The sequence below is a fragment of the Ambystoma mexicanum genome, chromosome 9, assembly GCF_040938575.1.
Source record: "Ambystoma mexicanum isolate Mex_15411 chromosome 9, UKY_AmexF1_1, whole genome shotgun sequence".
Taxonomy (NCBI): Eukaryota; Metazoa; Chordata; class Amphibia; order Caudata; family Ambystomatidae; genus Ambystoma; species Ambystoma mexicanum.
The window spans coordinates 276,887,808-276,900,966 of record NC_090931.1 but is presented as its reverse complement, the minus strand read 5'-3'; the positions used below and the strand labels follow the sequence as shown (position 1 = coordinate 276,900,966).

General features: G+C 44.4%; 1 protein-coding gene across 3 annotated transcripts in view; it reads right to left on the bottom strand.

The window, feature by feature from the left end:
* Positions 1–11,859, bottom strand: part of AKAP1 (A-kinase anchoring protein 1) — a 970,220-nt gene extending 958,361 nt beyond the window's left edge. Inside the window, exon 1 of one of the 3 annotated variants that reach the window (XM_069614626.1) lies at positions 11,735–11,859. The gene's annotated coding sequence lies outside the window, so the exon portion shown is untranslated. Of the gene's footprint in view, positions 1–11,634 lie in introns of all 3 variants that reach the window. The other 2 variants (XM_069614627.1, XM_069614628.1) reach the window with 2 other exon arrangements.
* Between the last annotated feature and the right edge of the window lie 1,300 nt (positions 11,860–13,159).

Below are 13,159 nucleotides of genomic sequence, written 5' to 3'. Positions count from 1 at the left end.
GGACCAAGACTCTTGTGAGGTTGCCCGGTAAGTGTTGCCATTCTCAATAATTGGGTTGCCCAAAAGATGGTACCCCAGTTGTTTGGGCCAGAGGTCAAAACTCTGGTCAAAAAGGGCCAACCTGGGTTGGGCTTGTGTCTGGCATCCCAAGTGGACTCAAAGTAGGGACTTAATAGTGATCCTGGTTAGGTAGAGGTGTTGAAAAGCAGAATCTTTAGTTTTTTTGGAAACGTCTGTCCCTAGGTGTTTGCTTTGACAGATGGCGTTTTGGCTGCCAGCTCCAACGGCTTTTGTAGCAATGTGGTGGGAGAAGCAGCAGCAGCTGTATTGAGTCCAATATTCACTGTAATCCAGGTAATCAATCAAAATTAAAACCAGCGCGCATAGATCAAAGGCAAAAATATTCTTGATTATTGGCTAGGACAAGGCCTATTAAATTAAAACCACAGCAACTGTAATACAGACTCCATGGCTAGGATATGCTAGCATTGATGGTCACAAATGTATGGAAATTATATATACACACACGCAGTTAGAATAGGCGTGCCCAGGTTACAAAAGAAAAAATCAAAAAAAAAAAATCAATAGAGCACTCCAGTGCCTATATACCAATTGTATATATTATTGCATTCAAAGAAAGTGTTTGCCAAAAAGCAGGAAAGGATTAAAGAAATAAGCAGTACCAGTGATCTAATCATGCTGCAAAAAAAAAAAAAAAAAAAAAAAAAAAAACACGTTCAAAGAAATCTTACAAACTAGCTTTAAAAAAATTGCTAAAAAAGCTCTGCGGAAAGGAGCAGGGCCCAGTATGACAGTTCGGAGAAAAGAAAGCCATGAGAGAAAAAGGAAAAATATTGAAACGACAGAAGGAGCAAGAAAAACAAAAAGGGAAAAAGGTGTAGAAGCGAACAGTGATGAGGTAGGTAGGGTGGGTTCAGGCCATGGAAGCACCTAAAGACAATGAAAAGGAAGCAAATATGTCCAAAGACGACTAGTGACAGAAGTACAAATATGGGCTTGAGGTGCAAGTTTGCAAAGAAGATAGATAGCAAGAAATACAGATCAAAGCAGTACACAAATAGGGAAGAAAAACTAGACAGGAAAACGGAAACAAAGGTGTAAGAAGGGTTTTGGATTAGGAGAGGGAACAGGGAACCACTATTTCACTGTTAACCAGGAGTCAAGTTCTAAAAAAATAAAAACAAAAAACCTTTTTAAAGAAGTGGGGGCCTGGTTAATATATTAACTGAAGTGGCGTCCCCAGAAATTAGCATATCAAGGTGTCCTCCCGTGGGGTGACTAACTTTTCATCGCCTTCAGCGTTTTCACTCAAACTTTGCCATTACCACAGTTAAACCTCCCAACATCAATCAGCCCGAAAAGGAGATCAGGTTGAACATCCTCCTTGCAAAATGTCAAGGTTCCAAAGCCCAGCCCAAGATAAAAACCAGACAAGACCAGAGAAACTACTTAACATTAATTCCCAGATATCAAACATCCCCCACATCATGACCCCCACCCCCCCAAAAGAAACATTTTAATTGTCACAAGAAACAAGTGGTCTCGTGGTTCACCCCGAACATGATCTCCTCTAAAGAAAACCACGTGCTCAAGAAACTTTGAAGAGAAAAATGACCTACGATATGGTAAATTGGCTTACCATTGGCAGCTTCATAGCCAGGGTGCAAATGTGCACTCACCATTGGCTAGTGATAATTTAATCTTGGTGAGTGGGAAATTATGTGGTCCCTGTATAAACAGGGAGGATTGTGGCGAGTAACTTTATGGTCGGCTAGTAGCATGCAACTTTCAACCCTGTATATCTACAGAGCATGAATTGAAAAAGCAGTAAAAGCTCATTACACAAAATTAAGAGTTGGCACAATACGGCCAGAAGTTATGCTCAAAATTATACAGAACAACAAAAAAACCTGCAGCCAGTAAAAGCACAACCTTTCTCAAGGGCTCTGCAACTCCATTGAGGCACACCTGGTAAGGAAATTATAAAGTGCCCATATAGACCACCACCAATGCTAGAAATTTAGGAGATTCTCCCCACAACATCTACAAGCAATAAAGCAACCTGACTTGTGCTCTCCTTCCAAACTCTAAGCAAAACACTTCCAAACAAGGAGTCATCCTTCACACTTTAAAGATGCTCTACATCAAGCCTCAAAGTGGGTGGCGGGGGAGCATAGAGAGAACAGCTGTACTAGTACCACACAGATGTGAAATTCGAGGATATGTTTAGGGATCAAAAGGGTAAACTGGTGAGTAATAAGGGAGACTGTAGAGGGCAAAAAAGAATCACTATTTCCTCAGTCTTGGACTGAATACAGGCCAAGACTGGTTGCTTTCTTTTGGTTTAAAAAAAATGGGTAATGAGGATGAAAATCCAATTGGTGAGAATTCAAGTATTTTAGATCCTACTGGGAACCGCTCAAGAACGAATTTGGTGATAACCTGACCCTACTAAAGGCTACACAGGACCTAGCTCTAAAGCTATACAGTACCATTTGCATTCAGATGAGGATTAAACATACTTTCCATGTTCAAAAGACAGGCCTTAAAATGTGCACTAGCCACGACACGTTGGTCAGTGATAGTTGACTGTTGACAAATTTCACTAACCAATGGACCATTGATTTTTTTTTTTTTTTTTTAACGGCTGGCTAGTAGCTTGCAACTTGAAATGAAGGGCGATTGAACATACGAGAGGGCTTAAAGTTACAGTAAATACTTGCATTATACAATAACATAAGTGTCCCAATACCTGTAAAAGCTTATTTTTTGTGGGTGCTTAAAAAAAGAACACAATATGTACAGTTCAGTAAAGAAATAAATTAGAATAAGAGAAAAACACAAATACTGACATGATCTTAAACTAAGTGTTCACAAAATCGCAATCAACTTAGTGAGGCTCACAGTCTCTATAAGAGATTAAACCCTCAAACATAGTCAACCAAATGGTATTAAATAGATGCAACTAAGAAATGGTGGATACAACTAGGCTCCACAGATAAACCGACCAAAGATGCGCTTCAAGAGGGACAAGGAAAATCGAACAAGAAGTCCACAAGTCGCACTCAAGGACGGGAGATTGCATAGATAAGTATTTACAACAGCAGATTCAAACGACTCAAGTTCTGGATAGGCAGACAACATATGGCAGCCCTAGAACCGAACCATGGAAGAAACCACCAGAAATTTACTGGATCACCAAATGGTGATTGCAGCAAAGACATCAGCTCAGAACAGCCGAGGTTTAGAGCCTAGAGATCTACAGTAGCCTCAAGAGCAAGAGGTTGCAGGTTTCCTTCTGATGGGTTGGGGTCAGTACTGACCCCTGGAGCATACACAGAGCAAACCTACCTCTTCTAACAGCATGGGAACTTGGAAAAAAGCTTTGATCAAGAAAAGTCTGAGCACTGGTGAGCCTTCACAGAAGGTTGCAGTAGCCAGCCACATAGTCAGCAAACGAAGACCCCGATCATGGGAAAGCCAACCATCAGGCACAGCTGGGGTCATCTGACAAATGCAGGGAAAGAAACAAAGGCTCTGCAACTTGACATTTCCTCAGCATTAGAGGAAGACAAGTAAAGTGAGGAATTGTTAGCAGGAGATGCAAGTGTGAAACCTGTGGTGTTGATGGGAGTAGGTCAGAAGTGGCCAGATCAGAAGCAGACAGAATAGTTGGCAGGGTAAGGAGAAGGTGGAAAACGAATATGAGAGAATCTGAAACAGCCATCGAGGTAGAGAAGAAAAGGAATCAAGAAGGTCAGAGTAGTATTGTTGTTTGGCAGAAACTAAAGCAGCATCAGTGGGAGATATTAGCCGGAAACAAGACCAATGTCGCTCAGCGTGGTGGAAAGTGCGACGCAGTGACTCAGTCAGCCAAGGTCGGGGGGGGGGGGGGGGCTTCATGAGGGAGCGAACAAAAGTGGGAAAAATAGAATCAAGCGTGTAAGCGATAACTAAAGAGAAAATGCAGAGACGAAAGATGAAGACATGAGGTCATGCAGCAGAGGAAGGGATGAAATTATGGCTGAGTTGAAGACAGACACTGAAGCTGCGAAGGTCCCAACTGAGAAAAAGGTGCGAGAGGAAAGTGAAATAGAGTGCTAGACAATGCCAATGCTGCTCCCATGACTCAAGGGATGTGGGTTATGGAAAAGAGAACTAGATAGAGGTCAGAACAGAATTAGAAGATAACCAGGTTTCAGTGATGCAGAGAGAGTGCAGATTTAGACAAAGAAAAGTGTCTAGTGCACAAAGCCTGTTCACAAATGGAATGCACACTCCAAACAGTAATGCTTATGGGAGAAGGATGCTCAGTAAGAAAATGGTATTTAAGACCTTGGTCAAACAGTACATTTAGAGTTTGTGCCACAGCGAGGAAAACAATCCCCACTGGTGGAGGGATTCCTTGTAGAGCATTCTGGTTATCTTTAGCAAACTAACGTTTGAGATCTGAAGAGGCCTGTAAATCTATCAGCAGTAGGAATTGGAGATATTCAATGCAGCTGCGGGATCTTGGGTAAACAGTCCAAGAGGCAAGGAGCCTAATCAGCATTGTGAGGATCGGGGATTCCTTAAAATGGAGCCTTGTGATCCAAGGGAATTGTGCAGACTGAGCTCTTGCATTTCAATCCCAGCGAAGAAAACCGCCAACACTGGCAGGCAGAGGGATTGATAAAAGTATAACATGATGATCTCGCGCTAGCCTATTAACTAATTCCTTCAATTTGGGAGGCTAGGCAACCACAGAGCATTGAGATGTCCAAGGATTTAATTCAATGCAGCATTGTGATTTTGACCCTTCTGTATATCATGCGATTCCCACCAAGGGGAGGAAAGTGATCCATGTTGCAGTCAATATTGGAGATGCAGGATTTATTACAGTGCAATAATGTGGTCTAGTGACATAGATCCCGTTTCTCATATCCCTGAACGGCAATGTGGGGAAGTAAATGATCCCCATGCAAGTTGCAGAGCAGGTAGGTGTGCATAGCAAGGTCTGCAGTTTTTACTCATGCACACAGACATGCTGAAACAAGCATTGACAAAGTCAACAGTTTCAGCTTTTGTATAAGCGAGGGATTGGAATTGGCCAGGCACAGATAAAGGTACTAAATAAGATCGCAACTGCTGCGATTACATTGACATGTGATCGCAGTAACTGGAAAATGCGAATACTTTAAGCCAAAATTGTGGGCTTTATTGCCGCTTGTTTTTAACAGGACCACAGTGCATGAAGATATATACAGGTGAAGGCACACTTGGTCAAGCCATTCTTATCACACCAGCAGTCATTTACAGCTGCAATTAAGCCATTAACTAACCCTCCACAGACTGCTTAGAACAAACACTGGCAGGCTAAAGTTTGATATTACTAAGATCTGAAAGAGATCGGAGGAGGATGCGTTTTGGTCGGGGAGGGGCAGGTAGTGGATGGGAACGTCCACAAGGATTAGCAGGTCCACAGGCTAACTCTGGGTGGCCAAATAGCCAAACGCCCACAAGATGTGTGTCCCTCACCACACGTCATCTCCCTCCTACCTGTGCTCCAATAGAAAAATGTCAGCTTATAGGTAGCGTTTTAGCCCAAACTAAACATCACGCGAGTGCACACATAAAACGGTCTACTAGCAACAAAAACCTTTACCAGCACAATAATGGGAACCCTTCCCACTGTTTGATATGACAAAAATAACTGGAACACGAGCCAACGCATGCAACAAGCACGCCTACTTTCCAATCCAACCAGATAGTGCTTGACAACACCTTCTCATGCACCAAAACCACAAACGTTTGTATGTACAGCCAAGCATCCATTGGGCAAATAGGGCTTTATGCAGACTGTTATATTGGGTCCCTGGCCATTCATGACTGACATCTTCGAAGTAACAGACAACTTCTTTACTTAGTTCCTGGTACATTAGATCAAGTTAATTATGTCAGGTAAGTATAAGGGACAAAGAACATCCACCAGCATCCTCTCTCAGTGATTACATCCTCTCCAACGGACATACATAGAACCCATTCATAGGACAACATTCTTTCACTCTGCATTCTACATCAGTCACAGCATTCCATTCACATACAACAGGTGTAGGTAAAGCTAGATATAACACCCCCAGCCCCTTTATCAACAACAGATCAATTGACACACCAGACACAAGCAACCAATATCATCTCTAACACCACTATAGACCATGAACCATACCTGCATATTATTCAATGATGCACTAACTGTGCATTTTACACTTAGTCCCACTTGTAAAACAAAACATTAATACACAACCTCAAAACATGCTAAAACAGTGAAACTCTTTAAATCCAGCTAACTCTAAAAGTCCATCTGAAAGGAAAAATGTTAATACATCTCTCTAAACATCTAAAACATCTCTAACCCCGCAACAATCAATTAAATACACGCTATACCAACTCACTCACTTCCTCAAACCTACAGGACCCACCCGGCCATCCTGCCACAACTGCTCCCACACAGGACCCACCCGGCCATTCTGATACAAACTGCACCTCACCACTCAATTCTCTCAACCAACACTCACCTACAACTCTCACCTCAATCAACCATACAGGATCCACCCGGCCATCCTGTTACGAACTGCACGACACTACCAACCTCGCTGCACCACCATACTAACCGCACTCAGGACCCACGCGGTCATCCTGACTCAAATTGCGCACACTCACTATCAACCTCACTGCAGCACTCATCTACACCACAACTCACTTCTCCTACCTGCCTCACATCACTAAAGTGTTGCTAAACAAAAATATCACATTAATATAATGTTGCTAACCAACATACTAACAACCGTATTTTTGTTAGCGCATAGCAGGGTTTTTTTCTTTTACTTGACTCCAACATTACATGGAAGCGAACGCTAATTGTAATGACGGCTTCACTACACCGAAGTCATCACCAACTCCCACAGCATTCCATACAACGGCATCACTAAAGGAGAGCCACGAAAGGGAACAGAGCTCCAAGCTCCAACGGTCTCCGCGTTCAGCTAGACCTCCAGCTGCAGCGCTAACGCTGGACTCCAGGATCCTCCATACAAACAGCAACGCTCTGGCTCCTACACTTCAGAATCCCTTCAAAATGCATCCCGCAACCTTCGTACCACTGCAAAAAGGTGCTGATACTACAACAGTGATCTAAGCTGCTCTGTGTGTGCCCAGTTACCCGCAGAACCAATGCATCATGCTGTAAATTTTCACTATTAATCATTTGCAATATCCATGGGCCCCAACCCTCCTCAATGCTCTGTGAGGGCTCCGAGACCCAGTTCCTCTGTGAGAGGCCCCCAGCCCCCGTTTAGACTCCCAAGCCCCAGCATTTGCCACTTGACAAAAACGCTAGTCCAAGGCCCAGGCACTCCTTTAATTCTTCTATGGATGCGCCTCTGTGCCTCCACTGCACCTCGCAGTGCCTCTAAATTAATGGGCCTCATTGACCTCACAGTGCCTCCTCAATGATTGTGAATCTATGTCACCACTGTCCTTGCAGCGCCAGTTCATTGGTTGGGCCTTACTGTCCCCACTGCACCTTGCAGCGCTCCTGGTTGGGCTTCCTGTCCCCACTGCACCTCTGAGAGGATCTTTCTCAGCCTTTGCGGGGCAATGGGTATCCCTTTCATGGTGCTGTGCCCCCAACACAACCAGCATCCTTGTCGCCAATGTTATGTTGGACTTACATCTTGGTTGTAACAGACAACTTCTTTACTTAGTTCCTGGTACATTAGATCAAGTCAGGTAAGTAGAAGGGACTGTACATCCACCGGCATTCTCTCTCTGTGATCACATCCTCTCTAACTGACATCCAGAGAACCCACCCATAAGACAACATTCTTTCACTCTGCATTCTACATCCATCAGTCACAGCCTTCCATTCATATGCAACAGGTGCAGGTAAAGCTAGATATAACACGGACTCTCTCCCCACTCCTCGCGAAATTTTGGGTCATGTTGACTTGACCTAGCTCGCCTACAGGGCTATCAGGACTCCTAAAATAAAAGGTGCTTGGGGCTGCACTGTTAACAACTGCCTGTCAATTGTCCGGACGTAAAGCACTTGATTAGTAACTTCATTCATCCATTTGTAGGCAGTTGAAACAGTGATGCAATGTTAAATGCTTTAAACTTCACCCAGTGGTGAAAATGGGAAAAAAAAAAAATAGGTGGCGGATCCCACAAGGGCCAGTGTGGGGGCAGAGTTTGGGGGGGTACAGTGCCCGAGGAGGCAGCTTTAAGGTGGCAGAGCTGGCAGTTGGCCAAAGGAAATGTCCAAAATAATAGTTTAAAATGGCAGTATTTCTTTCATGATGCTCCTTTTCCAAACTATACATCAATTCCAATTTAAAACACTTCCATGGCACTGGTGATGAGTTACTTAACTATGCGGATGATAGTTAAGACCAGTGTTGCTGAGTAAATATTCTTTAAAATGCACAATTTACATTCCATTTTATAAAAAACAACTTCCCCTTGGGTACTATTCAAACAGCGATTTCTGTTCGCCATTAGCAACGTTTTCCTTTACTTAAACCACACCGAGCCCAGCTCCTGCAGCTCCCCTCTGAAAGCAGTCGGGTGGCTGCATCGTGTGTGATGTTAATAGGGGTATTTATTTATGCAATTTTTGCCGGATACCGGTATATTTATGCAATGTTTGTGGGATACAGGTATCCGACAAACATTGCATAAATAAAATAAACCAGGTCGCGGTTGAGGACTAACTTCCTCTTGTGACCTCTTGCATGGGGTCACCAGAGGAAGTTACAGATTGCTCGCAGGCGCTTTTTTTTCTCCTTCTCCCCAGCAGCAAAGCAGGGGTTTGGGGCGGCTGACTGTCCGGATCCCAAGATCTGGCTACACATCTGGTGCCAGGTCTCGGATCCGACGAGATCCGGCCAATGACCAGCGATGGCTTCAGCAGAAGAGTCACTTTATAATGTATGAATAAGTTAGATGCCCTACACTAGCATGTTTGCCCCCCCCTCAGTCTCTGAAGTTAACCGCTCTGCCAACATTTGAAGGGTCCCCAGTCCACCTTCACCAGAGTAATGTTGGTCTAGTTGCCCCCGCCCTCTCCCCCCTATAAAGATGGATGGCCAGACAGATTAGAAGGTGGGCGGTACTCTACTTGCTTATTCTTTCACGTTCGCTACGCGCGTACCGTCTGGCTTTTTTCGACCAGCTCCACATCACACTTGCTATGTACATATGCACATTTACCCACTCACTATAAAACAGAACACATTGCATTATGACGTCGCCGCTTTTTCGGGATTTGGTGGATGTAGATCTAAAACAAGCGTGTGCCACGAGAGACTGGTTTTAAGAATCGTATTTCAAATGCAGAATTCTCTTTTTGAAAATATATGCGATTTCCCTGTCAATTACAAGAAGAGATTCAAATTCCTTTAAATTTAAACAGGGATTACCATTTAAATGCCATGTGTTACACCACAAACAATTCCCGAGCATGCATGTTTATTCTGCTATAGTTTTTCGTTTCATGTGCTGTAAGTGAATTGGGCCTGAAAGCAATCTGTCCTGGCAAACACCAGTCCAATGAGTGGCGCTTCGCTTCTAAAGTTACCCTTCGGCACGCTGCCTTCTAAGAGGTATTGCACCATGACCTACCGACGCTTAAAATAAGGAGCCCCAAGTATAGCGTTTTCACGAGGTGTGCCGTCGTCTTCCCAAGCGCATTTCCGAACACGCCCCTTCTCTTGGTTTTATTGTGCCGTTACCTGTGTGCAAGGCACTAGCTGAATGGATGACCTTTGAAACTGAAAACCAACAGAGCTGGGCGACCTTGTGGGAACAACTGCAGGTCGTTCGCCCAGCCCGGTGGCAGAACGCGTAATCTGTATCACAGAACTGTGAAGATGTCACACGCTCCCAACCCGCGCTAATTGAACACTCGTTAAAGTTTACACTACGAATGAGGCAAGTGGAATTTATTTACATTGGGAAACAAAAACGCAAACAACGTATGTAAACTGCGATTGGTAACCGTTGGAACTGTGGCAATGTCTTACACACGTGGGACAAAAACCAGCAGTGGGAATTGACATGTGCGAATCCAACAGGACAGCAAATACGTGCAAGCCCAAGATAACACTCAGAAATGACCACAGGGCCGCGTGGAAAGGGGGACGAATCTTCAGCAAGCACAGCAGAAGTGATTCATGTCCCACCACAGAGGCAGGCAGATACGATTGAAGTGTTACGGAACAGAACGATTCAGTTCATGAACATTAAATCTGGATCTATTTTGGCATTCCCTTCGGAGTGCTGTAACAGGCGGACAACTGCTTTGCATCCACCAGAAAACGCCGGGCCACTAAACTGGGCCATAAAACACAACTCGCCTTCCGATTACCAATAGCACCCACAATTTAACTCGTTAGTTGCGTGGTGCTGTGCCGGGACTCGCTCCTACTGTAACCCACACAGACAAAGCAACGCCCATCGTATTTATTTATAGCAGGGTGCACAACACCACATCCATGCGGGGCATGGGGTCTGTAGCCAGGAGCAGGAGTCTGAACGTGTATATAAGAGGAAAGGAAATAAAGGCTGGATTGGTGTGCATCAGCACCTTCCTAGAAAGGAAGTCAGTAGCCATCACAAGACGAAATCCTACTACTTATTACCCTGATCTGACCAGAGCGAATTAGGTTGACTTGCCATTTTCTCTGCCTCAAAGGACCCCCACCCCTCCCCCGATAGAGGGTAGCTTGAGTAGTTAGTCAGTGTATACCATAAAAATACATCCCATGGAGGGCAAGAGCCTCGAGAGATGGTCTGCATTGCGATTCGACCACAAACGCTAGCACTTCACCAAGAGTTAAAAAAGTTCTGTCTAAGTCAGCATGACGGAGTAATCGCTCTACTATTTGGAGAGTTTCGGGCTCGAATTGATGTAGTGTAATGCCGAATTTACATTAAACATTTGCTTTGAGGGACAACAAAAGCCATAAAACACATTAGGGCCGTAGTTTCATTCTTTCAGAAAAGAAAGAAAGTACGAGTCCCAGTAAAGTAAAGGTAACTAAATATGGCAAGGTGTCTCGGCCTTTGATAAACAAAAAAGTTGCTCTCTGTTACTCACCTGGATTCCCCCCTCCCCCCATTTGGGGCTTATTGGCGTTCGCTTTACAGCTGTACAAAATTAAGACGCAACATCAAAGCAAACAGTGTACAGTGGAGCCTGAAGGGGGCGACTCTGGCAAAGAGTGACAGTTCTAGGATAGGAAAGAGTGAAATACATCAATATTCAGAAACAGACAGGGACGCTGCCAGATAAAGTTGAGAGCCCCAGAAAGCGAGAGACCCCCACTGCGGGAAACAAGGAGTGGGGTCTGCATATCAACTGACCAGAAGGCGAGGATCAGATGCTGAAACTGAGAGTCCCAGCCTGGAGAAAAGACACCAGATCCTATTCGGTGAAACGCTAGACAACCACACAGGAAGACATGTACATAGAGATAACGCCCGTGGGGAGGCGGATACATAATTATACCAGGCATAAACACAGAGGAACGACACGCGCAAGTAGGCAGGCGTGCCTGTAGGACAAACACGCACAGGCAGGTGCCAGCCGTCACACACACACGGCTTCTCCTTCCGTGGTGCTGTAGGGCAAACGCCTCCCCGTTCTCCTTCCCGCATGCGGCGCCTCACTCACTGTATGTCCGTCCGTCCGTCCCCCGCCGTCTCTTCCCACGTGCAGCCCGCAGAACGCACACTGCCTGACCCAACACATTCAACACCACAAGCCGCGGCAGCTGTACAGCTCTGCGTCACTGCCGCCAGCCTCGCGAGATCAGGAGCCGCCCCAGAGCACACTGACTCGGACGGGAACACTGCGTCCTGCCAACATTATAGCGGAAGGAAGTAGCCATGATGAACTCGCTCGGAACCTTATGCATAAGATTGTAGTATAAAAAATAAGATCAGTTGCTGATGAAGAAAATAAATAAACCTTCTACATACGTTTTTCAAATTTAGATCTGGAATTTTGGTAAGTACGATTACATATATATGACGTATTATATATGTTTGTAATGGAGTGAAACCCTATTCTTTTTGTTTTGTAACTTTAATCGTTAAGGCACGCCTCTCTAACCGGTGTAAATCTGGAGTTTCTGGGCTTCACGTTGCTTGTCCTTCTTTAGTTTCTTTGCGTGGCACGAACCGTATTTAAGGATCTCCTCTCTTATAACCAAAGATTGAGGCAAGCAGGGTGTTTCAGGTTTTGTTGATTGTAAACATAGCAGGCCAGTTTGAATGTCATTCTGTTTTTGTTATCATATATAATATGATACAAACGTATGAGAACATGCATACTAAGGGGCGAACGGATGCGAACATACATACTAAGGTGCGGAACGAAAGCTGCATGGTGGTCGGCGGTCGCTAACCTGTCAAATGTTAGTAGAGTGCTAACTTCAGAGACGGTGGGCAGGGGCTGATATATTTGTGTGGGGGCATCTAACTTCTTTACACGTTCTAATTAGATTATTCTAGTGCAGCTTCAATCTTACAAGCAGTTAACTCTCTCCTTTAAGTGTGAAAGAACCCACTTAAGGACTGCTGGGAGAATGAGCGCTCTCCTGTCCCTTCTTCCCAATCACTCCCCTACAGTAGGGGGTTGGAGCCGAATATGGCATGCCATATGCCAGTGACAGGTGCCACTGCATATCACCACTACAAGTGACATGTGGCACTGGCAGGTGTCACATGCCATGCCCCAAAAAAAAGGTTTGCCACAGTAAAACAAATATCAGATGTTCCGTCTGTATTTTCGTATTTGAAATTATAAATCCTCCTTTTTAAAAATAAAAATGGGAAACTCCATTTATAATCCTTTTTTGTAAAAATAAAATTGAGAGACTCCACGACGACTCAACCTCGTAATATCGGGCCTAGCTCCTTACCCACTACACCACTAACTACACCAATACGTTTCACGACATGATGCATTCAAATTCTATGTCACGACCCGGAGGCTCAGATAATGCTCACTTCTCCTTACTTTTTCGAGCAGCACTTCAACCAAAAACAACATGAAAAACAAATAACAAGAAAAACTACAAATCCCAATAAAACC